Below are 12,974 nucleotides of genomic sequence, written 5' to 3' on the forward strand. Positions count from 1 at the left end.
GTAACAGAGAGGAACACTGAGAGGACTCAGAATTTATATCCTAATCAAACCAGGATGTTTCCATCTCATCCAATCATAATTCATACTTAACATAATGTCTCCTTTTTGGGTATGTGTCTATTTCCTTTTCTAAGTATTTAAAGCAAATCTTCTTAGAAGCTAAAAATGTGTCTCACACTTGTCTTGCACCTTAAGATACATGAGTATCAAGATAGACTTAGCAGAGGTGTCTAGAACAGAATAAGGAGACAATGAAATAATATTCCTCTTCTTGCCTCTGCAAGAAAGTGTTTTTTAGCTCAAGCATTACATTCTTTAACTTGTTTGGTCTAACATACACATTAATGCTTCAAGATAAGAACTAAAGAGCAAATGAAAGAAACATGCAGAAACCCAAATTTGATTACACACCTAATTCAAAGGAGTTGTAATGAATTTTGGATGTGAAATTGGTCGGGGGAACAGGACAAGGCCTTAAATATCCCAGTCCTTTGCTCTATCATCACAGTGATATTCAGTTAAGACTGAAGAGGAGGAAGTCACTTTGGTGCTCACTTCATGTGGCTCTTTGAAGGCGTTTGCATTTTTTAACATGTTTTTGAAAAGTAATCTGAGGGAGGCCCAGAACTCATTTAGAGTTTTTAGATAGCTCCTGTATAAAATATTAGACCCTGAAGACAGCACCAAGACCTTCTCAGGAAATTATTATTTCAGCATGCGAGTGACTTGGAAGTGGCAGATGTGTGTATCACACCAACCTTTACACAAACACACACACACGATGATACTCTCCTCCAGTTGCCATTAAGATGATTACATTTATCTTTTTGCTTTTAGCTTCTGTCCTGACATGTTCTCTCCCCTCAGCCTGGGAGAATCTCCTGCAGCTGTTGCTTTGATATTAGCTTTATGAATTTGCGTGAACCGCATATACCTCAGTAATCTGCCCGAATGCGCTGCTGGCACTGTGTTATCTCCCTCTCTCTCTTTCTCTCTCCCTCGCTCCCTCTAGCCTTTCTTCTCTCTCTTTTTCATCTCCAAACATTAATCCTTCCATCAAAGTCTTGAATGTGCTCTTTTTGGTCTCTGCCTGTGTTCATTAATGAAATGAACGCGGGGTGACAAGCCACTGATGGGAAGACCCTCCCCAACCCCACTCCCACTGTTTTCATTTGATTGAATGCCCCATGTTCTTCTGAATGTCGCACATAGACCAGACTGCACTTTTTACCTCAGGTAAACCGCAAAAAAAAGAGTCTCGTAACTTGAGGCTGTGCTCTTTGCCTGATAGTCTCTTCTTTTCTGGTATTAGCCTTGAAAACCACAATGCATCATTGATTGTGAAATCCCTCTTCAGCATGGTTTTATGAGGGGCTCATTCCCCTGAGCTGTTAGATTAGTAGGTTAATTTTGATTCAGACAACAAGAAGAGCCTGTTTTCTCCTTTGTGCGACAGACATTGTGGCTTTGTATGTGGTTTGTGAATCTGTTCCCATTACAAAGGAAAAATCATTCTTAATTTACATAATTGATCTATAATTTCAGCTATGTTGCCAGTTGAATAATACAATACAAATACAAGAGAATTTTAATTAACTATACAACTATTGGCACAGTTGTTGATATATGGACAGACCTTTTCAGAGATTAGCTATTTTATTTTATTTTATTACTATATACTGATGAATTTGGCATGCAGCATTAATTAGATATTAGTTTTTTTGTTCAATATTCTTTATTAAACTTTACAAATTAGTCTTTTTTCCTTATGTTAGAATTTTTATACTCTGTTGCTCTGAAATGGCCCCATGTTGACATAATGACCGTCCAGGACCGCTGTTACAAATCTAACACATGACGCATAATTCGAGCAGTTTCTGACCTATTAAGCTTTAAAGCAAACACATCCAGGTGCTTTTCTAAGAGAAACCCATAGGGACTTACTTTATACACCTCAGAGTGTTTTTTTCTGCCGTCAGATGAGTGGTGTCACAGTGTGACCCGAGGGGAAGAGGAAAGATGAAGAGCTGACAGCCTGACTCTGCTTTGACCTCACCACAGCTTCCTTTATTGCTCACTGGTTGCCATAAGAACGGCAAAGCATCACATGCTTTCTTCATTTAGGAGCTGCACAGGGGGTGAGTACTGCCAAAACAATGTGAAACAAATGCGTCAGAGGAGTGTTTTTTATGCTTACATTATTCTGGCTTGTTAAATGTATTACTGTTCTAACATAATTGCTCCAGTAACTCGTGAATCATCTTCTTGTGGGCAATTCTTCAATTAGGAAAACGTTTCTATCCGCTATGATGATTTTAATGAAAAAGTTTTAAAAACAGATTCCTTTTTGTGTCTCCTGAATTATTATTATTATTTACCAAAAAATAATGTTACATGAGCTTTAATTTTAAAAGCTTTAAATTTTATATTATTTTAATATAAATTATATATATACTGTATATTTTTTATTAGATTTATATATTTGAACTAAAATATTTTTTCACGGTTTTTTTTTTTCTTCATATTTTGAACTTTGTCTATTTTGCACTGAAGCCGCATAAGCTCCATTCATCAAATTTTATTTATATATTTTTTTTGTATTTATTGATTTTTTAAAAATGTATTTATTTTTTAAAGACGTGCAGTCTGAACAAATAAAAAACTGTACTTCAATACGTCTAAATGGTCATAAAAAAAGTCACACCAGAGCTGTTCACCGTTCATATACTGTTGTGACATGATTTTTGACTGACATTTTTCCATGCGATGACAGCAATCCAGGCCAAATACATGATGCATTTTCAGATTTTCTTTGTGTTTCAGTTTATAGAAGTGTACATTTTTACTTGTGAAGTTCCAGACCTTGTTATTTGCTTATGCAAATGATGGTGAAATTTACACATAAAACAAAAAATGTGTATTTGCTTATGCAAATGATGGTGACATTTACACATTGAAAATGTACACATAAATATGATTGAAATAAAATCTAAATGATTTAAAATCCTGAAAGAAGTGCAATATTTCATTGCTTAGCAGGATTAAAAGATATTCACTACATATTCAGAGCATGTGATAAAAATTTCATTTATAGATGCAACAGAATGTGAGGAAGTGTAGTTTTTCAATATTTCAAGACAAAAGTGCAATAACTTAAATAATCACTTTTATGTATTTCCCCGAAATACCTCACCTCACCTAATCAAAACAATAAATGGGGTTCTTGTTGAAGCTACACATATTAAAAATAATGTTACTTTTTTAATGTACACTCTCAGAAATAAAGGTACAAAAGCTGTCACTGGGGCGGTACCTTTTCAAAAGGTACACTTTTCTACCTTAGGTTCAAATATGTACACTTTAAGTACTAATATATACCTTTAAGGTACCAAAATGGACCCTTTAGGTACAAACAAGGTTTAGGTTTTGAAAAGGTACCGCCCCAGTGACAGCTTTTGTACCTTTATTTCTGAGAGCGTATGTGTTATATTACCAAGCTCGAGTAACTGCAGTAAGCTGTATTCTGGCTAATGAGCAGTACAGCTCAGCTCTTTATTTATAGGATTGAGTGAGTGATTGAGTGTTTCACATCTCCTGATGTAGTGTTATTCAACCTTTCTGTTGCTGTTCCAGAGCAGCTAATCATCCTGATAATGAGAATACTGTTGTCTGTTCTCTCTCTGTCTCCATCTCTCACGCTTTCAATGACAAAACCATCTACTTGTACTGACAGAGGCATAGCTACGTAAAATGAGAAAAATATGTATTGTAAAACTACAATAATGTGATAAATAAACAGTATTAACAATATCAGCAGTGTGAAATAAGTGACAGAGTAAACTGTAAAAGTAGCAATTAAAAATGTAAATGTAAATGTGTTCTCATGATTATAACTTTATTTTTCCCTCTCTCACTTTGAGTTTACTGTAGCCTCAAAGTAGAATGAAACGGGGAGAGGAATGAACAGATCAGAAAGCATGGAGAGGGAATGGACTGAGAGACAGATGAAGAAGAGGAAGTAATGAAGGCATGCAGAGAAAGTTTTATTCCGTGAGGGATGGGGGTGGGGGGAGGGGACATATGTTCCTCATTTAGCGGGATGAGCGAGAGAGAGAATGAAAGAAGGCAAGACAAAGCAGCGAACACTGGCCGTCTTTGATTTGAGCGAATGTGCTTTAAGCTCGGGGATATCTCAGCCTTGATCTTGGAGACGATTCAAGCTACATTTAGGACGGTGCTGGATTACCGTGATGTAGAGCGTCACTGGCATGTGTTTATGGTACAATGCTTATTGTACAGGTCGTGATCAATGATGGTGCTGAGTAACTAAGGGGAATTTTGGGACTGAGCACAGCCAGACTATAAGAAGCTCAAGAAACGTTCAGAATAGTGCAAGAATTGGCCCTAATTTGGCCTTGAACCACATCCAAACTCGAATATTACATGACAACCAGAGATACCTCAAACTATCACATATTAGGCTCCAACAGCATGTTTGTTCTGGATTTGATAACAAACAGAACATCTTCATGAAGTGTTTAACCGCAGATTCTCATCTCGGCCTTGTGAGACGAGTCCCTCTGGATTCCCACATCTATCTGTACCACTTCTTCGCCAAAAGATAAACAAATAATCTCTCTCTCTATTTTCATCCATCTTATTTATTGTGTCCCTTTGTCTTTCCCCACAGCATATATTTGGTCTTAAGGCTCAATGTTTTTTGTTCTCTTGGCAGCCATTTTCTTCTGCTGGATGTTGTTTTGCATTTGTCTTCGTTGAGTTGAATTATTATGAAGCTGGAGCCAAGTAGATTTCAGTAAATATTCCTCCAGCCCCCCATCACTTCTTTAGCTCTTTTGCTGTTCCTCCGTTCTTCGGTAGCAGTATAGTGCTGCTTTCATTGCCCTGGTCTTACGAGAACTTGGCCTGACCGCAGACCTCTTTATTACCTCCCTGTAGACTCCATTTACATCTTATTGATTTGGTGCAGTCAAATTTGTTTCATGAGAAAGGTCTAAACTCTCTTCCTCAGCCCCATTAATTGATGAAATACTGTAAAAGGCCATTTAAGTCTACTTAAAGAGAGTAAACTTTCATGATTGTTTCTTAACACACTTAAATACACTTTTAAAAAGTGCACTTTGTAATACTAATTAAATATTAAATGTGTATTTAATCATTTGTCATATCATTACATTTTAAGGGCCAGATTTACTAAACAGGGCAAATTAGCGTTAGAACGCAATTCCATAAAAGCGCCGATGAGAGGGGTAAATTCTGCGGGTGATTTACTAACAATGCACACATTAAAGAACACAGACACAGCCAGATCATTTCCACAATGACCAGCGCAATCTACAAAGAGCAGCGCAAATTACCGCCTGCTTTAAAACATGCTTTTTTAGGCCATTAAATAATGGCGCAAATACCAGTAATTTGACGAGCTCAAACGTTAGTAAATCGTGTTGTGTTATTCATTTTAAAGTGCCCCTATGCCATTTTTAAGGTTGCTAATATTGTTTTATGAGTCTCCTAAAACAGGTTTACATGCATGCAAGGTCAAAAAACACTTTAGTTTTCTCAAAAATATATATTTAATTTTACCTAATTTCTAAATGATTCGTAAACGACTCGTGCGAAGCAGATAGAAGAATCAGTCTCTCTAAACCCCTCCTTTCTGTTAGCCCTCACTGCTGTGATTGGTCAGATGGCGCAGTCCTTTGTGATTGGTCTATTGCCATTACGGAATGACAGCCCTGGAGACTTGTCATGCTTGCGAATCAGTCTCTTGTCGATCAGACACTTGAACCGTTTCATCATCAGACTCCGGCTCGGATTGGTAAGGTACAATCGATACCATCTTTTCTATGTATTGACAAGTCTCCAGGGCTGCAGTGTTGCCAACTAAATTTCAGGGGAAGTTGCTAAAGGAAGGTTGATTTGTTGCTAAAAGTTGCTAAATTATGTTGTGACGTCATTGCGTGATGATTTCATTGCGTAATCATGACGCAAAATTGTGTCATTATATTAAATCTCAGCAAAAAATTATTTATACTGTATGTCCATTTAGATTTGTTCGTAAAATAATATAAATGCATAATACAATATTAAAATGTAAATACATTGAATTTTTGAAAACGCACAAATTTTTGAACGATTACAATTTAAGTTTTTTTTTGTTAGCTAGTAAACTAGTAAAACTGCACATTCTGAACAATTATATTTTGCTTCTCAAAAGTTGCCAAATAAATTTTAAAAATAGCTAAATTTGTTTGTCTATTTTTAGCGACAAAATTGCTAAGTTGGCAACACTGCAGGGCTGTCATTCCGTTATGGCAATGGGCAATTCATTTCCGACATGCCCTGTACGCGGTAGACCAATCACAAAGGACTGCACCATCTGACCAATCACAGCAGTGAGGGCTCACGGAAAGGAGGGGTTTAGAGACTGATTCTTTGAACTGCTTTGCACGAATTGTTTACGAATCATTTAGAAATGAGGTCAAATTAAATAAATTTTTTGAGAAAACTAAAGTGTTTTTTGACCTTGCATGCATGTAAACCTGTTTTAGAAGACTCATAAAACAATATTAACAACCTTAAAAATGGCATAATAGGGGCACTTTAAGAACAGAAAACATTCATTCTACTGATGAAGAAAATGTTCATATGATAATGTTCACTCTCTGATGTTCATATGAGGTCTACATTTGGTGTAATACATTTACTGAGTTGTTTATGTAAAGTGCTGCAGTGCTGATGAAAGTGGAGATGGTACTGAACACACAAGCACATCCATTAATGCAACCCCATGGTGACCTCTTGCCTGACATGTGGCTCCTTCCAGGAAAAACACACAAATTTAATTTTATCAGCTTAAACTTGTAGCAAAACGCCATCCGTTAGACTTAGCGAATGCACTGCAAATGATAGTCTCAGATAAAGTCTAGTCTGTAGACTCCCCCAAATGCATTCAGTCACTGCTTGATCACTACATATATAATATTTAGCAAAATCTGTCCAACTTCAATGCTGTTGTAACCTAAAGTAGCCCTGCAATGGAGAGTGTGCACTATTGTACCTGGAAAAACTGGCTGAGGAAAACTTGTTTATTAGCCCATTTATTAGCCTCATAAGTCGCCATTTTTATACGTCTATTTTTGTATGTTTCAATATATGCTGATGTATCTATAGAAACATAAATATCTTTACTTACCTACTTATTTAAGATTCATTAATTTGATAAGTGACACTGTAACAAAAGATTTCTATTTCAAAATGCTGTTCTTTCGAAAAAAAAGTTTCCATAAAAATATTAAGCAAAACAACTGTCTTCAACATTGATAATAATAAGAAATGCTTCTTGAAAACTAAATCAGCATATTCAAATGATTTCTGAAGGATCACGTGACACTTAAGACTGGAGTAATCACTGGTAAATTTGACTAATATTTCACAATGTTATTTTTTATAGTATTTTTGATGTACGTACTGTATGAGACGTCTTTCAAAACATTAGGAAATCTTACCGACCCCAACATTTGAACTGTAGTGTAAATTATATATGCATAATAAATAATAAAATAATGTGTATTTGTGTGATAGCAGTGCTATCAATTTCAATAGTTGAAATGCACATGTGCTAGATCCATATTGCATATGAATGCTTAGGATTACTAATGTGTTCGTGCTGAAATATATGTATGAAGCCATGCAGGGGTGTCACGCAAGCATGTTAATACATTTGGGAAAAATCAGCCCGGCTTAATCTAGAGGAATCTTTCTGGTAATATTTTCTCTATTCCTTTATTTGTTTTTGTTTAAATGCACATTTGTTCACATTGTTTTCAACATGCTCTGTTGACACAGTATCGTAGAAAATATTCAAGCTATAATCATATTTAATTTTCTCTATAATCTCACCCATGTCAAAGTGGGATTTGTTCCTTCTTTTTTCTAATCACTCAATTTACTCAAATAACTCCTTTCTGCATTTGGCTGGAAGCAGTTCTCTTGATTACTTAAAACTGGAAATGCGATTTTTTTCTTATTGAATTGGGTTTAGAAATACTTGAGTGAATGTTGTTACAACATCTGTACTTCATTAAAGACTAAAATCAGAAAGACTATAGAATAACTACACAAAATATACAGCAAATCAAAAAGAACAACTGTTAATCACTTTTAATTAACTCTGTAACAGACATCAAAATTGAAAAAAGCTATCAGTTTTCCCTCTTTGTCTACGTTGAAGTTACAGTATTATACACAATGTTTGTGATACATTCAATGATCCTCTGTTTATGTTGGCCCTTAAATGAGAATATAGTTGTAACTCGTATGCTGCTGTAATGAGATTATGCACTGTGACTTTGGGCGCTGTGCCCGGTCAAATGCATGTGTCGAGTTACACACAACATGCATTGCATAATTGGGTTACCTGCTGTCACTTGATAAGGCAGCGTTCTGAACTCCTCTACACAAGGAACATGACGTCCTATTGTTTATCTCCTCTCTAGTGGACTGAATGGAATAGATAGGAGTTCGCTATGCTATTTTGCCTTCACAGTGAATCTCAACCCCTGACTTTCAGTCTGTGGGTTTGTGCCGTGCTATTTCAATTTCACGTGTCAGTGTAGAGTCTCACAACGTGACATGAATGACCACCCAGTCAACGATGTTAATCATGACCAAAGTCTTAAGATGTATATCAAGCAGGCTGGAATAAAATAAGGTTGACGACGCACAGTCTGCTTTTTTTTCGCTGTGGTCACACCGTACTGTGTGACAAGCAACTACCACGAAGAACAGAAAAACCCCCCCACAGTTTTGCGGATTACAGCACACTGGTGGAATAAATCAGTGTTTCACTGTAGGGGTTCTGCCTTCCCATGGGGAAAAAAGTACACTTAATTACACTTAATTGTTTTGAATATGCATTTGTAGTATACTTCAATCAACAATAAATGCAAAATATTTTGTAAATCATTGTTTTTCAAATCATCTTTTATCAAAATTAAAGAAGTGCATTTATGATGTGTTGACTAAAGCCCATGTAAAGTACATTTGTAGTGTATTATTTGATATTACTTTCATGTATTTTGAATATATTGAATTGCAACCTTATCATTACAAATGTGTAATTACGAATTGCTACAGGTTTCAACAGAAAAGTATATTTTAGTTTACTAGTAATGGTAAATCAGTTGAAGTAATTGTGAAATTACAAATAATGTACTTAAGTTCTACCTAAGTGGGTCAGAAAAGCACTATAAGGGTACGTTTACATGAGAATAATGTACAAAAAACGGTAACGTTTTTATTTAGTTTTTTTTGGTGCGTACAGGCAACAACATTATAAAAATGATCCATATTCACATGGATCCACAAAAATGACTTAAAACGCTGTATTTTTAAGTTAAAAACAGTGATGAGTAAACACCCCATAAAGTTCTGTCAATTACACTTAATATAAATATAAACTGTAATATATTTTCATTTAATTGCAATTAACATGCAATTAAGTGTGAAAGCCTTACATTATCTTGACAGTTAAGTATGTTCTTTTAAACTATATTATTTCCATAATAAGGGCCTTTTTAAAAATAATTTTTTAAAAAGTATGGCAAAGTGTGCTTTCTCACAAGGGTTGTTAATAATAATAATAATAATAATAAAAAAAACTCTTCATATTACTTAGTGCTCATTTAAAAAGTTTGCACTATTTTCTTTGTGTAGATTAGTTTAACAAAACCCAAAAGATACAAAGGAGCGTTTGTTGTAGGCAGCCACTTGTGCAGTGCCAGTCTGGAAAAAAAAATTGTATATAAAGTATTGAAGTGACTTTGTTTGAATGAATGTTTTGTCATAGTTTGGACTGTGTGTGTGTTGGCGTAGTTCTTTTCTCCATATGGTAAGTTGTTCACAAACCTCTGTGTATGTCATGATCTGGCAGAGATGGATCTTTTCCCAAACATAATCAGTGCAGCAAAATGAGCAAGGTTCCTGTCTTAATTGGTTTAGACACACAAAATGTTCATTTTTGTGTGGCACAGTCATGCACTTGCATGTTGAAAAATACAATCAACACACACTTGTCAGTTTACGCTGTTGACTCACACAATCGAGAAATAAAGAGAGATGTCTAGAGCAAAACATCATAGATGAGGAATTTTCCAATAGAGTCTTGCAGTTTGAGCCATGCTGAAAGGTGGTCGAAATGGTCCCTGGAAGCCAGAAGAAACCTTAGTGGCATTTGCTTCATGTCTGGTTGCCATATTTTTGCCACATGTTTCTGGGTGTAGGGCAGCGCAGGTGTCAGCTAGGTGGAGGTGAAGGATTAGCTGTTGGCTACTCAAACACGCCATTTAACAGGCAATTGGAAGTGTTTCGATGAGGTAACCGCATCTGTGAATCATTCCCACTGAGTAAGAGAACATAGCTCTGTAATTTTGTGTACAATATTTTTTTTAATTAAGTGTCTGAAAACATTACATTCACTTGACACTTAAGTGCATTCTTAAGTTATTATAAGTATATTACTTCCAGAATAAGTGCTTTTTTAAGTATGATAAATGGTACTTTTTCACGAGGGTTGTTTGTTTGTTTGTTTTCCTCAATATTTTTTAGTGTCTATGTATTAATTATGCATCTTGGATTGACTGATTATTACTTTGTAGATGAATTTTGATTCTGAATAAATATGGTTGTCTCACTCGTCTGTTCTTCTGTTGCAGTTCGTTATCATCACAAGCATTTGATTTGCGCTGCTTCTATTTGGAGACATGTCTGACATTGATTTGTTGTGTCTTTATTTCTTGTGACATCTCTCTCTCTCGCTGCTGTCTCTGCTGTATTAAACTGAATGAATATTTAATATGTTCACTTAACATACACAAGCACATAGACGTTCTCTCTTTCTTGGTAACTGTCCTGTAATTTTGCTACTGCTGCCAGTCTCTAACAAGCTCCTCCTCATTCTGACTCACCAATGGTATGGTAAACCATCTTTATTAAAGATCTAAACCTGTTGTTTGCACAATGTTCTCGGTTTCTCATCTAATTCTTGGCAATAATGTTGTATATGCTGAAGTTCATAGTAAAGCTAGTGTATGATGAAGATACGGTGACTTTCTGACATTCTTCTGTGAAACTATGATGATGTGAAATGCCAGAGATATTGTTTTGACGTTGGATGCCTTTATTGAAAGGATCTAAACCAATACTTGTGGACCAAAATAGAGGATGGCTTTGACAAACAGTGAAAAAGAGGCTTAGCGAAGAGCAGCAGGGAATAATGTAGAAATGGCATAAGGATTTGCACCACCCTGCAACATTCACTTCCTCTTCTCCAGCTGCTTTTGAGTTCAAAATTAAGTACAGAGTGATACACACTCGGAGCTTTATAACACTATAACACACTAGCTTATATAGTTTCCTCATTATCATTAAGCATTATGAGGATGCTTTTAAGAGGAATAAAAATGTCCTTGATCTTTAAGATGAAAGAGCTTGATGAAATGTGACCCTGGATCACAAAACCAGTCATAAGGGTCCAGTTCTCGAAATTGAGATTTGATACATCATCTGAAAGCTGAATAAATAAGCTTTCCATTGATGTTGGCTTGTTATGGTTTGAATCTGGAATCTGAGGGTGCAAAAAAATTTAAATATCGAGAAAGTTGTCCAAATTAAGTCCTTAGCAATGCATATTACTAATCAAAAATTAAGTTTTGATATATTTATGGTAGGAAATTTACAAAATATCTTTATGGAACATTATATATATCATTAATATCCTAATGATTTTTGGCATAAAAGAAAAAAACGATAATTTTAACCCATACAATGTATTTTTGGCTATTGCTACAAATATTACCCTTGCTACTTATGACTCACTGGTTTTGTGGTCCGGGATCACAAATATGAAAACACATAACGTAACTTTCAGAAGTCCAAGCTTTTTCCAACCTAGTCTAAAAATTATATTTCTCAAAATGTGACACTGATGTTTAGAGGTTTGGGGTCTGTTTGTTGAAAAAAAAAAAGTCTCTTATGCTTATCATGGCTTCATTTATTTGATTAAAAAACTGTAAAACAAGTAATATTGTGAAATAGCATTATTATTTAAAATGACTTTTTTTTTTTTTTTTCATTGCAATAAATTGCAAAATTAACTTACTCCTGTGATGGCAAAGCAGAAGTGAATCATTTTCATCTGCAATTACTCCAGTCTTCATTGTGCATGATCCTTCAGAAATCATTCTAATATGCTAAACACATTTCTTATTATAATAAATATTGAATACAGTTGTTCTGCATACATTTTTCTTTTTCTGGAAACTATGATACATTCCTTTTTAGGATTCTTTGATGAATAGAAAGTTCATAGGAACATCTGTTTAACATTAATACAATTTATTTAAAAAAAATAATGCTGAACCCAACCACTCAAATTTGCATTTGGGTCTTTATTTCTCATAATCATGGCTTCTTATTCCTTCGTTGCCTTTGCCTAACTCACAATGTGATTTTATTTCTTATTTAAATATTTATCTCACATACCTTACCCTTTTTATACATTTAAGTAAGAGAGATTGAACTTGAGATTGAAGAAAGAAAAAAGGCAATCTACATACCTTCCACTCAAAGTGTGTGTGAAATGCTTTAAAAACACTATATACTTCTTAAACCCCCCTCTTCACATTCAAACACACACTACTTCAGTACTTCATTTATTTATTAAGGACAGAAATCTGTTCTTTGCCCAACATGATAACCAGCACATCCCTGGCACAGACATCCACCTGCCCTCTCTCTCAACTCCTGATGGCATCCCGCCATGGCCAGACAAACACACCTACATCATTTAATACCATTTGTTATCAATAATTTAAAACTCCATGAACATTATACAGGCAAAGATTCAGCAGTGATTTACAGGACAGCAATGCTATCCTCTTTAAAAGCTCTTC

The 12,974-nt window shown here is 35.2% G+C and overlaps 1 protein-coding gene across 1 annotated transcript in view; it reads left to right on the forward strand.

Moving 5' to 3' along the window:
• Positions 1 to 2,001: 2,001 nt before the first annotated feature.
• Positions 2,002 to 12,974, forward strand: part of thrab (thyroid hormone receptor alpha b) — a 197,951-nt gene continuing 186,978 nt past the window's right edge. Inside the window, exon 1 of the mRNA XM_058794363.1 lies at positions 2,002 to 2,138. The gene's annotated coding sequence lies outside the window, so the exon portion shown is untranslated. The remainder of the gene's footprint in view (positions 2,139 to 12,974) is intronic.

This window comes from Onychostoma macrolepis, chromosome 12 (assembly GCF_012432095.1).
Source record: "Onychostoma macrolepis isolate SWU-2019 chromosome 12, ASM1243209v1, whole genome shotgun sequence".
In the NCBI taxonomy this organism is placed as follows: domain Eukaryota; kingdom Metazoa; phylum Chordata; class Actinopteri; order Cypriniformes; family Cyprinidae; genus Onychostoma; species Onychostoma macrolepis.